General features: G+C 51.8%; 1 protein-coding gene across 4 annotated transcripts in view; it reads left to right on the forward strand.

Annotated features, from left to right (window-relative positions):
• The window catches only part of TSPAN18 (tetraspanin 18), a 177703-nt gene that overhangs the window by 87557 nt on the left and 78211 nt on the right, over positions 1–11935 (forward strand). The window contains exon 1 of one of the 4 annotated variants that reach the window (XM_010832229.1): positions 3931–4242. The exons of the other annotated variants lie outside the window; for them this stretch is intronic. The gene's annotated coding sequence lies outside the window, so the exon portion shown is untranslated. Of the gene's footprint in view, positions 1–3930; positions 4243–11935 lie in introns of those variants that run through there. 4 annotated transcript variants of the gene reach the window in all.

Below are 11935 nucleotides of genomic sequence, written 5' to 3' on the forward strand. Positions count from 1 at the left end.
TCCAAAATCACTGCAGATGGTGATTGAAGCCATGAAATTAAAAGATGCTTACTCCTTGGAAGGAAAGTTATGACCAACCTAGATAGCATATTCAAAAGCAGAGACATTACTTTGCCAACAAAGGTCCGTCCAGTCAAGGCTATGGTTTTTCCAGTGGTCATGTATGGATGTGAGAGTGGGACTATAAAGAAAGCTGAGCACTGAAGAATTGATGCTTTTGAACTGTGGTGTTGGAGAAGACTCTTGAGAGTCCCTTGGACTGCAAGGAGATCCAACCAGTCCATTCTAAAGGAGATCAGTCCTGGGTGTTCATTGGAAGGACTGATGTTGAAGCTGAAACTCCAGTACTTTGGCCACCACCTGATGCGAAGAGCTGACTCATTTGAAAAGACCCTGATGCTGGGAAAGATTGAGGGCAGGAGGAGAAGGGGACGACAGAGGATGAGATGGGTGGATGGCATCACTGACTCAATGGACATGGGTTTGGGTGGACTCTGGGAGTTAGTGGTGGACAGGGAGGTCTGGCATGCTGCAGTTCATGGGGTCGTAAAGAGTTGGACACGACTGAGCGACTGAACTGAACTGACTGGAGATCTTGTATTCCACATTTTCCATCCCTCTCTGTGACAATTAGAGAGGGTCCACTTCAGTGTTCTTGCCTGGAGAATCCCATGGACGGGGGAGCCTGGTGGGCTGCCGTCTATGGGGTCGCACAGAGTGGGACACGACTGAAGTGACTTAGCACAGCATAGCATTGGAGTCAAAGGAGCTGGAGCTGGGCAAGATGGGGAGAGGGGAAAGAAGTCAGCCCCTGGGGGCTGGGTGTCCCCATCACACTCGCACTGGAAGACCAGGATCAATGAGGCGTGTTTCTTGCCTGTCTCTGACAGCCACGGGAGCTCTGCTCTGTGGCAGCGGCTGTAAATCAATTAGAAGATGAGGCTTGGTGGTGAGCCCCACCTGCCACCCCCTGCCTCCTGTCTTCTGGGTCTTCCCCCAGTGGAAAACCAGCCTCACCACCTCCAGTCCAGGGTTTGGAGTTAAGGCCTCTGAGTTTCTCTGAGCAGCCTGAGTTCTAAGAAAGCCATAGACTCCTGGTGCTTTCACATGCCTTCTTCCTCCATGGAGTTTCCCCTCTGCTGGGGGTGTGGGGAGGCTTGGTACGCCCCTCCCCACAAAGGGCATTCCATGCCCTTTCTAGGGTCCTTATTTAGCATTTGAAGTTACCAGCCCTGGTTACTTATTTGGCCTGGAGCTTTGTGGCATCATCCCCACTTCAGCTAATCAGTTGGCTTCCTGGGGGCCTCCAGAGTGGACTACCAGCCAGCTGGGGTTGTGGGCAGGGACAGAGCAAGCGGAGGCCTCCCAGTTTCTGAGAAAACCAAGCTGTGACGGGGAGGGTCCCTGGGAAAGGAATGTCGCAGAAGGGGAACTGGCCACTCTGCTCTGCCCAGAACCTCAGGCCGGCAGGGCCACTCAGTGACCTCCATACAGAACCGGGCCCTTGGCCTGGGGCTGTGGGAAGCCAGGCGGGGACAATGGGAGGAAGGAGAAAGCAGGGAGAGGAAGCCCAGGGCCCTGGGGTCTGTGCCTGGGATTCCGGAGGCCGGCTCCTCTCAGCCCAGTGAGAAGAGGCTGCCGGGTAAACACGGCTGGGCTTCCTGCGCTTACAAGGCCAGTGCCCTCGTTATTATGCAGTGATCATGGGGATTACTGTTCCATTTCAGGAGAAGCCTGAGCGAGGACAGACTGCCTGTCTGATGCTTCCCCAGGGACGTTGCCGTCACTCATTCATCCATTCATGCCACAGACATTTATTTGGCACCAGCTGGTACCAGAGGCTTTGCTTGCTGCTGGGAATGTAGAATCAACATCCACCCATCCCTGTCCTTAGTAAGCCCTTCTCTGGTCCTGGAGACAGACACCAGGCAGATCCTTGTGGTTCTGTGTGGCCAGCTGAACAATCAGAACAAACTCAAGGTTTAGAAGTGATGCTGAGAATGAAGCAATGCCTTTTGAGGGGTACGCACTGGTCAGGGCCCAGCTGGGAGGTCAGGGGTGTTCTGATCTGAGCACCCTAGATGCCTGCTGAGTACCGAAAATGGTCAAAGAGTTTGCTTTTTTTAATCTCTTTCCAACTCCAAACCAAAGGACTCTTAGAATGCAACCAATTAGGAGGCAGAGGTTTATCCAGCACCTTCCATGTGTCAGAAACTTCTGTGGGAGCTTGTACAGATTATTACCCCAGTGATCGTTTAATCTTCAGGACACCCTCTGAGATAGGGCTGACTTTTGTCCCCATTTCACAGATGAGAGGACTGAGGTCACTGGGCCTGTTCACGTCACCGAGGAAGTGGGCGGCTGGGTGGTAACCCAGATCTGTGGACTTCAGGGCCTTCACGCTTCTCAGTGGGTCTCGCTGCCTGTTACAAACCTCTCCCCCTCTGGGTGCTCTCTGCAGGGTTCTCAGGTACCTGCAGAGATGGAGCCCCACCTCGGAGAAGCCTAGCCTTGCCTGACCTGATGCACCCAAGAGGAATCCCCTTCTGTGGGGGATCTCCTGATGGACGTGAGCTGGGAACAGGAGTCAGGGTCTGGCTGACTTGTTTAAGGATTCCGGCAGGTCTCTGAATCAGCCCTTGAGCCTGATGGAAATGCGTCAGGGCGGATTGTTTGTGGCTTCCCGTGTCACCTGGGGCCTGTATTCTTTTACAAGGCCATTTCATGGATTCTCAGCTTCCCCATTTGTACATGGAGACCCTGCTGGACTTGTTTTTCCTTTAATGTGTTTCGAGGTGGGCGATTCCTCAGCATGTCTTGCAGTATGTGCAGGGCGAGGTGGCCTTGGAAATCAGGCTCTGCGCCCTCACCCTGTTCCTCTACTGGCTGTGGGGCCTCGGGCCTGGAGCTTTGACACTTCCCTCCTCTGTTTCCCATCAGTAAAATGGAACAATGATAAAATCTCCCTTAACGGAGACAGGGGACATAAATCACTCTTTACATTCCAGAGTTAGAGGGATACAGCAGAAAGCAGGGCTTTCCTGGAACGGAAAGCTAAACAAAATGTCTGCGTCCACCAGTACATGAAGTGCAGGCGTTTGGGATTGTCCCCGAGTCTGCTGCCTGCAAATGTCAGCAACATTAGCACCTCAGCTTCTGTGCACAGGGCTTTAGCTGCCTCACTTCTCCCTAGGTTTAGAGATGAGGAAACAGATGCACAGAGTGGTTAAGTAACTTGCCCAGGTCACACAGCTGGCAGGTTATAGCGGCAGAACTAAAACTGGAAATCCGTCTCTGAAGCCAGAGCCCCTTATCCCGTGGGTCTGCCTCTTCACGTCCGGGTGGCCTGTGGCTGGACACACACAGGTGCTTGTGTTCTGAGCGGAGCGTGAGTCAGCCGTGGCGGGGGTGGGGGCGGTGTCTTTCTGCCAGTCCAGGTGAAGGGCATGGCTTTACTCTCTGCCTAGTGTCATTTCTCCTGTCTGCCTTTTTCAGTGAGGCGGTTGGGTCCACATGCCTCTTCCAGCATTCTGTGCCCCGCCGCACTTACAGTGAGACCCCTGCTCCCGGGACAGCCTGGCCCTGCCCTCCTCCCCAGGCCACTTCACCCACACCATTCCCTTTGCCTGTCCCCTGCCATCCCTGCCCCCTCAGCCCCCTGCCAGTTCCTGGAGCCGGGCAAGCCCTTGTCTTGCCTCAGGGGCCCACAGAGGCTGTTCCCTGTTTAGAACACTTGTCCGGCCTCTGCACGTGGCAGGCCCTTCTCTTTCTTCAGTGTTCAGCCTGCCCGGGGGGCCCTCCCTCGTCTTCTCTCGCATTCCATTCCATTTATTGCCGTGATGGCACATGTCTCAAACCAGATTTACAGATTGATTTGGATTTAATAATAGTGATTTGATTTAACAATGGTCTGGAAGTGCCACGGAGGCAGTGACGTGTCCATCTGTTGTTCAGACGCATCCCAGGGTCATGCCCGGCTCTTGGCATAAAGGTGTTACTTGGCATTTATTTGCTGATTGGAGGATGAGGGGCTGTACTGGTTTAGCCAGACAGGAAGGGGATGGAGAAATATTTATGGAGCATCAATTAGGTACCAGCCAGAGTCTGACCACCTTCATTCGTCTTCTTTGCTTTTAGGAGGAAAGATCATTTGTACTCTGTAAGTGAGGAAACTGAGGCGAAGGGTACTTAGACCAGGGATCACTCAAATTCCGACTTGGACCAAGCAGCTAATGCAAATAAGTGAGTAGGTTGAGTGATAAATAAACAAACAAACCAGGAGCCCAGGCTCAGTGATAATGGGCATTTAAACCATGACTTGATTGTCTGGGAGGGGTAGACACTGCGGTGAGCTTCAACACACACTCCCTCCGAGGAGAGAAGCTACATTTTAGTTCCAATATTTTTCAAATCTTCTGCAAATAAAAAAAAGAACAAAGAAGTCCAAAACTTGGATTTTTAAAGAGATATTTTCCAACAGTTAAATACTGCTGACTCATTCATAGTTTTGTTTTTATTTTTAAATGCCCATGTGCTACCGCTGTGCTAGGCCAACGGAGCTCTGGCTTCCCAGACACTGGCTTTCCACTCTGGTTTAGAGCACAGGAAACAGAACAGCCAAGCTCCTCGGGAATCTCAGTCTGTCCGGCCCCATCAGGCCCGTTGAGAGGCTCTCTCCTGCCTCAGGAACAGATGAAAAGATAGTGTGTGCTCTCAGAGCTCTGGCCTCCGAAGATGTGGCTCAAAAAAAAAAAAAAAAGTCAGGACTCCATGGCACACTAGCGCTGATGAGTGGTGTTACATGTCCTGTGTTACAAGTTCGCCCCAGGGACCCGAGAACTTGGCTTTGGGACAAGCCAACCCACAAATCCAGACCTGACCATCACTGTCCTTATTCATATAGCCCATTCCCCGCTCCCTGGTCCTGCTGGGCAAGTGGGTAATCAGAGTGTCTGGCCATTCATTTACTCATTCATTCAGTCAGTCACAACCGTATTTTTTTTTTAATTAGAGTTGATTTATAGTACCGTGTTAGTTTCAGGTGTACAGCTTGAGCTGCGCTTGCGTGATACGTTATTATAAGATACTGGATACAGCTCCCTGTGCCCCACAGTAAATCCTTGTTGTTTACCCATTCTGTATATGCCTGTGTCCTAGTCGCTCAGTTGTGTCCGACTCTTTGCGCCCCCATGGACTGTAGCCCGCCAGGCTCCTCTGTCCGTGGGATTCTCCAGGCAAGAATACTGGAGAGGGTTGCTGTGCCCTCCTCCAGGGGATCTTCCTGGGCCAGGGATTGCACCCAGGTCTCTGACATTCCAGGCAGATTCTTTACCATTTGAGCTACTTGGGAAGTACCGTTGTATATACAGTACTCTGTGTCTGTTAATCCCATCCTCCTCATCTATCCCTCTCCCCACTTTCCTTTGTAGTAAATTTCTTTTCTCCGTCTGTGAGCCTGTTTCTGTTTTGTAAACAAGTTGACTTGTATTTTTTGTTTAGATTCCGCATGTAAGTTGTATCATACATTTGTCTTTCTCTGTCTGACTTGGTGTGATAATCTCTAGGTCCATCCATGTCACTGCAAATGGCAATGTTTTAGCCTTTTTGTGGCTGAGTAATATTCCGTTGTAGACATATACCACATCTTCTTTATCCGTTCACTTGTTGATGGACACTTAGGCTGCTTCCATATCTTGGCTACCACACAAATGTATGTTCATGTCCAGTCTGTGCTGGGCAATATTCTCCATGCTGGGAAAACAGTGAACAAAGTCTGCATCCCCCAGAACTTTCCTTCAGGGAGTAACTGGTGGAGCAGGGAGCTGCCTGAGACAGAGTGGTCCAGGAAGGCCTCTTGGAGGAGGTAACATCTGAGTAGAGACCTGAGTGAAATAAGGGAATGAATCGAGCAAAGATCCAGGATAAGAGATTCTTACCAGAGGGAGCTCCAGTACCCAGATAGCCAGACTACCTGAGTGGAACATCTTGGGGACTTTTATTTTCTAGCAGTGCCCCTTTGACACCTACTAAGTGAGGCTGTTCACTAACACCTCTCTGCACTCCTACCCTATGCCTTTGCCCCACATAATGCCGTCCATCAGGAATGCCCTTCCTCTCTTCTCTGACGGCCCAAAGCTTCCACATACGGAAGACACCTCCTCCAGGAGGCCTGCCTACGCTGCTCCAACAGAAGCACTCTCTCTCAGCTCGGAGCTCCACAGCATGGTCTGCCCCTTACTGCTGACTTCTGTGCCCAGCTGTTCATGACTTAGGGCACAGGGCAGGACATGTGGACCTGGGCTTAAATCCTAGCTTTCTTTCCTGTTGGCTTAGTGTCCTTGGGCAAGTAGCCAAACCTCTCTCATCCTGTTCTTTCATCTATAAAGTGGACTAGTAAGATTACCTTGGGGCTTCCCTGGTGGCTCAGTTGGTGAAGAATCCACAATGCAAGAATCCACCTGCAGTGCAGGAGACCCAGATTCGATCCCTGGGTTGGGAAGATCCTCTGGAGAAGGAAAGGGCAACCCACTTCAGTATTCTTGCCTGGAAAATCCCATGGACAGAGGAGCCTTGCAGGCTACAGTCCATAGGATCACAAAGAGTCGAACGTGACTGAACAACTAAACCACCACCATCACCGCCTTTGTGAACTGGGCCAAATCATTAATCATTAACCAAGATTACCTTGCTGGGTTCAGTTAATGATTAGCGGCTAAGTGAAGCCCCCACCTCCAGCCTGGCGTGCCACAAATGGTAGCTCCATGATAATTACTCCTCCTTTGCCTGTACCTGCCCTGACCCCAAGAGTGTTACTGTCTACCTCCTCCAGGAAGCCCTCCCTGGCCTTCCAGGCTTAGTACTTCTTTCCTCTTACACCCCCAGCACTTCATTAATGACTGATTTTCCCCCTTAGAACAGTTGTTAAATGATCTTATCTTTTATGCTAGATTCATCTGATGAGGGTGCATGACATAATCTTAAATTATGGTGGCTAAATTTGCTGGGGATCCTGGTAAACCCAGAAGGGTGGCCAGCAGGGAAGAGGAACTGGGAGCATCAGAGAAGGTGCCATGTACAGACATCGGCCCGGATCCACACCTTACCTCTGCCTTGATTTTTCCTTCTTTAAAAGTCACCTGGGTCTCTGGGATGTGGGGACTTGCAGGAGAATAAAGACACCCCCTTTCAGGATCATCTGTAATTGAGTGCTCTCTCCCATCTAAAGCAGAGGCTGATTTGCCCATCACCTGCCCAGATGGAACCTGCTGGTCAGGTAAATAACACACAGAAAAGGAATTTATGACGGCAGCTGGGAGATCATTAATTACTGCTGCCCCCCTCTGCCCAGCCTCGTGCAGCCCAGGGATCAGCCTCTGTTTCCAAGGTTTAAACCCAGGCGGGTCTCCGAGACTAGGAGCAAAGAGGGATCTGTCTACAATTTTTTTTTCTTTTGAAAGGACCCCATGGGGAGATGAGGGGACCAAGGCACTGAAGAGCAAGTCATTAGCCCTTTCCTAGCCTTGTACCTCAGCCCCGCGGACACAAGCAAGGACCTGCCAGCCCCCACGGCCCCTTAGAGCCCCCTTCTCTGCTGAGAAAGCAAACCGCTGCCTGACCTGGGCCTTGCATTGGCTGGGAGGGGGAGAATCCAGAGGGTTCCTTCTCGGGAAGCGGGAGAAGCAGCCCTGGAGAAGGCCTGACAGATGGGCTTCAGATCGCACTTCGTGCCTGAGCTGGCGAACGATGAATCTGGTTTGTTTGTGTTTGCTTTTCACTTTGATGAAGCCCAAGACCCACAAGGGCTTTTCCCCCATCGTCCTTTACTAGACGCCCCTCCCCAGCCCTCTTCCTCCATGTTGTCACATCTCCGGGGGTTGGGGAAGCCACCACACAGAGAGGAGGGGAGGCCAGAATGCTTGGTCTCAGACTGACTGCTGTTCAAACCCCACTCGGCCACTTTGTAACTTGATTGCTGTTCAGTCACTCAGTTGTGTCCGACTCTTTTCGGCCCCAGGGACTGCAGCATGCCTGGGTTACCTGTCCTTCCCCATCTCCTGGAGCTTGTTTAAACCCATGTCCTTTGAGTCAGTGATGCTATCCAACCATCTCATCCTCTGTCACCCCATTCTTATATTGTTAAACTTGTTTGGCCCCAGTTTCCTCATCTGAAATGTGGGAATCATCACAGCGTTCACTTCGAAGGGTTGATGTTAAATGAGATGACATACGTATCCTTGTCTGGATGCCCCAGAAGTAGACTCCGAGATAAGCATTTGTGAATAAGGGATTTATTCAGGAAGAAACCAGTAAGAAATGGGAGCAGAATGGGGAAGGAAAAGAAGCCGAGAAAGGGAGCAAAGTCAGGCTGAGTCCTGCAGAGGCTGCTCCCCGACCCCACCAGCAACTCTGGGGTGTAGATTGCATCTCTGAGTTTGTCTCAACCTGAGACAGGAAAGCTGGGCTCACATCTGCCCATGACCTCAGACACTGGCTGAGGGCCACCCAAGCATATGGGGGAGAATGTAAGCTCCCAGACACGTCTGGTTCCCTAAACACGGGGACAAAGGGCTCTGGCAGCCCAAGCGCAGTCTTCTCATGAGGGTGGCAGGTGCAGGCCTTGGGAGGAAGAAACACACAAAAAGGGGACCTTGGAGGAGCCCCGACAAAGCTGCCACCATATGTGACACTCTTAGCTAGCGCTTAGGGTGCAGACTGGTACCAGGGATCAGAATCACTGGACAAGTAATGAAGGTAAGGGTAAATCCGCCTGCCAGTGCAGGAGACACGAGTCAAGCCCTGGGTCAGGAAGATCCCCCAGAGAAGGGAATGGCCACCCACTGCAGTATTCTTGCCTGGGAAATCCCATGGACACAGGAGCCAGGCGGGCTATAGTCCATGGGGCCGTAAAAGAGTCTTAGCGACTGAACAGCAACACAGCCACCAACATGGTCACAGAGAGGCTTGTAGCTCAACCTGTAGATGTGCAGCACACTCGTGCAGGGAGCCAGCAAATCCTTTGTCAGGCATCACAGTCCTTTGGAGCTCTAAGCTGATCTTACTCTTATTTCCTGAGAGCTCTTCTGGGCCTTCCACGGGGTCTGGATGGCTGTCAGGGATCCGATTTTGCTGGGAAAGCCATCTGCAGCCCAACTCTGATCACACTGTGTCCATTTCCCTGGGTGGGTGGCGGCACCAAGATGTGCCCCCTCCACTGGTGGTGAGCCTCCGGGTGGAGTGGTAGGCAGAGTAATGAGCCCCCAAAGATGCCCAGGTCCTAATGCCTCCTGGAACCTCTGAATTTATTTTCTTACGTGGCTAAAGGGACTTTGTAGACAAGTGAAGGGTCTTGAGATGGGAGATTATCCTGGATGATCTGGGTGGGGTCAGTCTAATCACATGGGTCCTTAAAAGAGGCAAAGGGGAGTTTGACTACAGAGGGGAGTGTCGGGAGGATGCAGGCTGGCCTTGGCTGACGTTGAAGACAGAGGGACCACGAGGCAAGAAACACAGGCAGCATCTCGAATCTGGAAGAGGCTTCTCCCTCGTGTTTCCGGAAGGAACACAGCCCTGCTAACAGCTTGATTTTTGCTGAGTCCCATTTCAAAGGACTTCTGACTTGCCAAACTGTGAGATAATAACCGTGTCTTGCTATAAGCCCCTACATTTGTGGTAATTCATTAGAGCAGCCAGAGGAAACCATATGAGGTGGTGTGATGTATCAGCTTGGCAGGGCTGTCGTACCCAGCGACCAGAGCTGACACCAATCGAGGCGTGGCCCTGAAGGTCTTTTGTAGACGTGGCTAGACCATTCGCAATCCATTGACTTTAGGTGTGTAGAAGGGCCTTATCCAATCAATTAAAAGGCCTTAGGAGCAAAAACTGAGGTTTCCCAGGAAAGAAGGAATTCTGCCTCGAGAATGCATCAACTCCCATCTGAGCTTCCAACCCACCTTGTAGATTTGGGACTTGCCAGCCTGACAATGGCATGAAGCAGTTCCTTCAGAGAAATCTCTCGATAGAAAAGCACACAGATTTATTACACGTATGTAATATTGTACATATATGATATGTCATATGATATGTGTGATATCATCTATATGAGATACATAAATATATACATGTATATATATAAAACTGCTCTTGGTTCTGTGTCTCTGGAGAACTGGCAGGTATAGGTGGCTTCCAGTGTTTTTGGCTGTTGTAGACCGTGCTGCCGTGAACGCTGTGGTGGCCACGCAAATGTGTTTCTGCTCATTTTATCTCCAGGGCAAGTGGCCCCGTGGTTCAGAGCATTAGTGTCCCGGACTTGGGTCTCTTGGCTCCCACCCCGCCCTCCCTCCACAAAGGCTGCCTCCCTGGCCTCCTGCAAGGGGAAACCACTTCCCAGACACCCTCTGGGACAAGGCCAGCTGCATGAGCCTGAGTCCGCTGAGGTTCTCCCTCGGGCTCTCCGTCCGCTTCTCCTGGGGCCTCTGGTCCGTCTTTCTCCCTCCTACGGGCTCCCTCTGGGACAAGGCCAGCTGCATGAGCCTGAGTCTGCTGAGGTTCTCCCTTGGGCTCTCCGTCCCCTTTTCCTGGGGCCTCTGGTCTGTCTTTCTCCCTCCCACGGCTCCCTGGGTGTCCTCACATCTCTGTCTGCCTGCACATCCTCTCTCGCGTCCAGATCCCGATGCCTCTCTTCCTCTCTCATCCAGCCTGCCTCCTCTCTCTGTCTCCCTCTCTCCCCATCCCCTGAAGTCTGTCTGTCCCAGGGTCCCTTTCTGCCAACTCTTCCCCCCACCACCTGCCTTCTCTCTGCTTCATGAATCTTGTCTAATGGCTTACGGAAGCCAAGACTGGCACCATCAGAAGTGAGCATGTGATGGGGGGAAGGGTGACAGTGATGCCCCCAGATGCTTGAGGGCCGTTCAGGAGTGGGGGTGGGGCTTTGGGCAATGGGGAGGAGCCGGGGGCAGGCTGGGCCAGTGATTCTCTAAGGAGGCCGAGGTGAACGTGATGTGTTGAGTCCCCAGGGATCTCCACACAGGAAGGTCTTCCTGGGGCCCAGAGCTGGGTCCTGCCCACCCCAGGCACACTCCCTGTTCTGTGTGCACATTCCTAGGTGCCACACTCGGGGTGGGTTACTGTGTTTGGTCCTTTGCAGAGTGGAGCCCACGGCCAGCACCTCCCCGAGTGCAGGGCCACCTCAAGAATGAGCAGTGTCCCAGGTCACCCTGGATCTCGCTCTACAAGAAACGAAGGTGCCGGCTTGGCCAAGTCCTCCACAGGGATAAAACATCCCCACGACAGCCAGGGAAGCTTGAGCAAGGTTACCTGAGGCTCAGTTTATCATTGTTGTTCTTGTCACTCAGTCATGTCTGACTCTTTGTGACCCCATGGACTGCAGCAAGTCAGACTTCCCTGTCCTTCACTATCTCCTGGAGTTTGCACAAACTCATGTGCATTGAGTCAATGATGCTATCTTACCATCTCATCTTCTGTCTCCCCCTTCTCCTCCTGCCCTTAATTGTTCCCAGCATCAGGGTCTTTTTCAGTGAGTCGGCTCTTGACATCAGGTGGCCAAGATATTGGAGCTTCAGCTTCAGTATCAGTCTTTCCAATGAATATTTAGGGTTAATTTCCTTTAGGAGTGACTGGTTCAGTTTACCCATCTATTAAATGGGACTGAAGGTGATGCAGAGGGCACTGCTAAGCGCACAAGGAGGTTTGAGAGGGTGTCCTGCAGTGCCGGGCATGCCGTGAAGGCCCATAAAGTCCAGCCAGCCTTGTTACCTGGGGGGTGGAGTGAGTATCCTTGCCTGTTTCACCTGCACAGGCCTCTTTCTCTCTCTTTAGCGGGGAGTTGATATAATCAGAGCTGGAAGCCAAAGGACATCAAAAGCACCATTTGCACAGTGCTTTGGAAGAAATAAAGCCCTTTTCATAGGTGATCGCG

The sequence above is a fragment of the Bison bison genome, unplaced genomic scaffold (genome assembly GCF_000754665.1).
Source record: "Bison bison bison isolate TAMUID 2011002044 unplaced genomic scaffold, Bison_UMD1.0 scf7180017860457, whole genome shotgun sequence".
Classification (NCBI taxonomy): domain Eukaryota; kingdom Metazoa; phylum Chordata; class Mammalia; order Artiodactyla; family Bovidae; genus Bison; species Bison bison.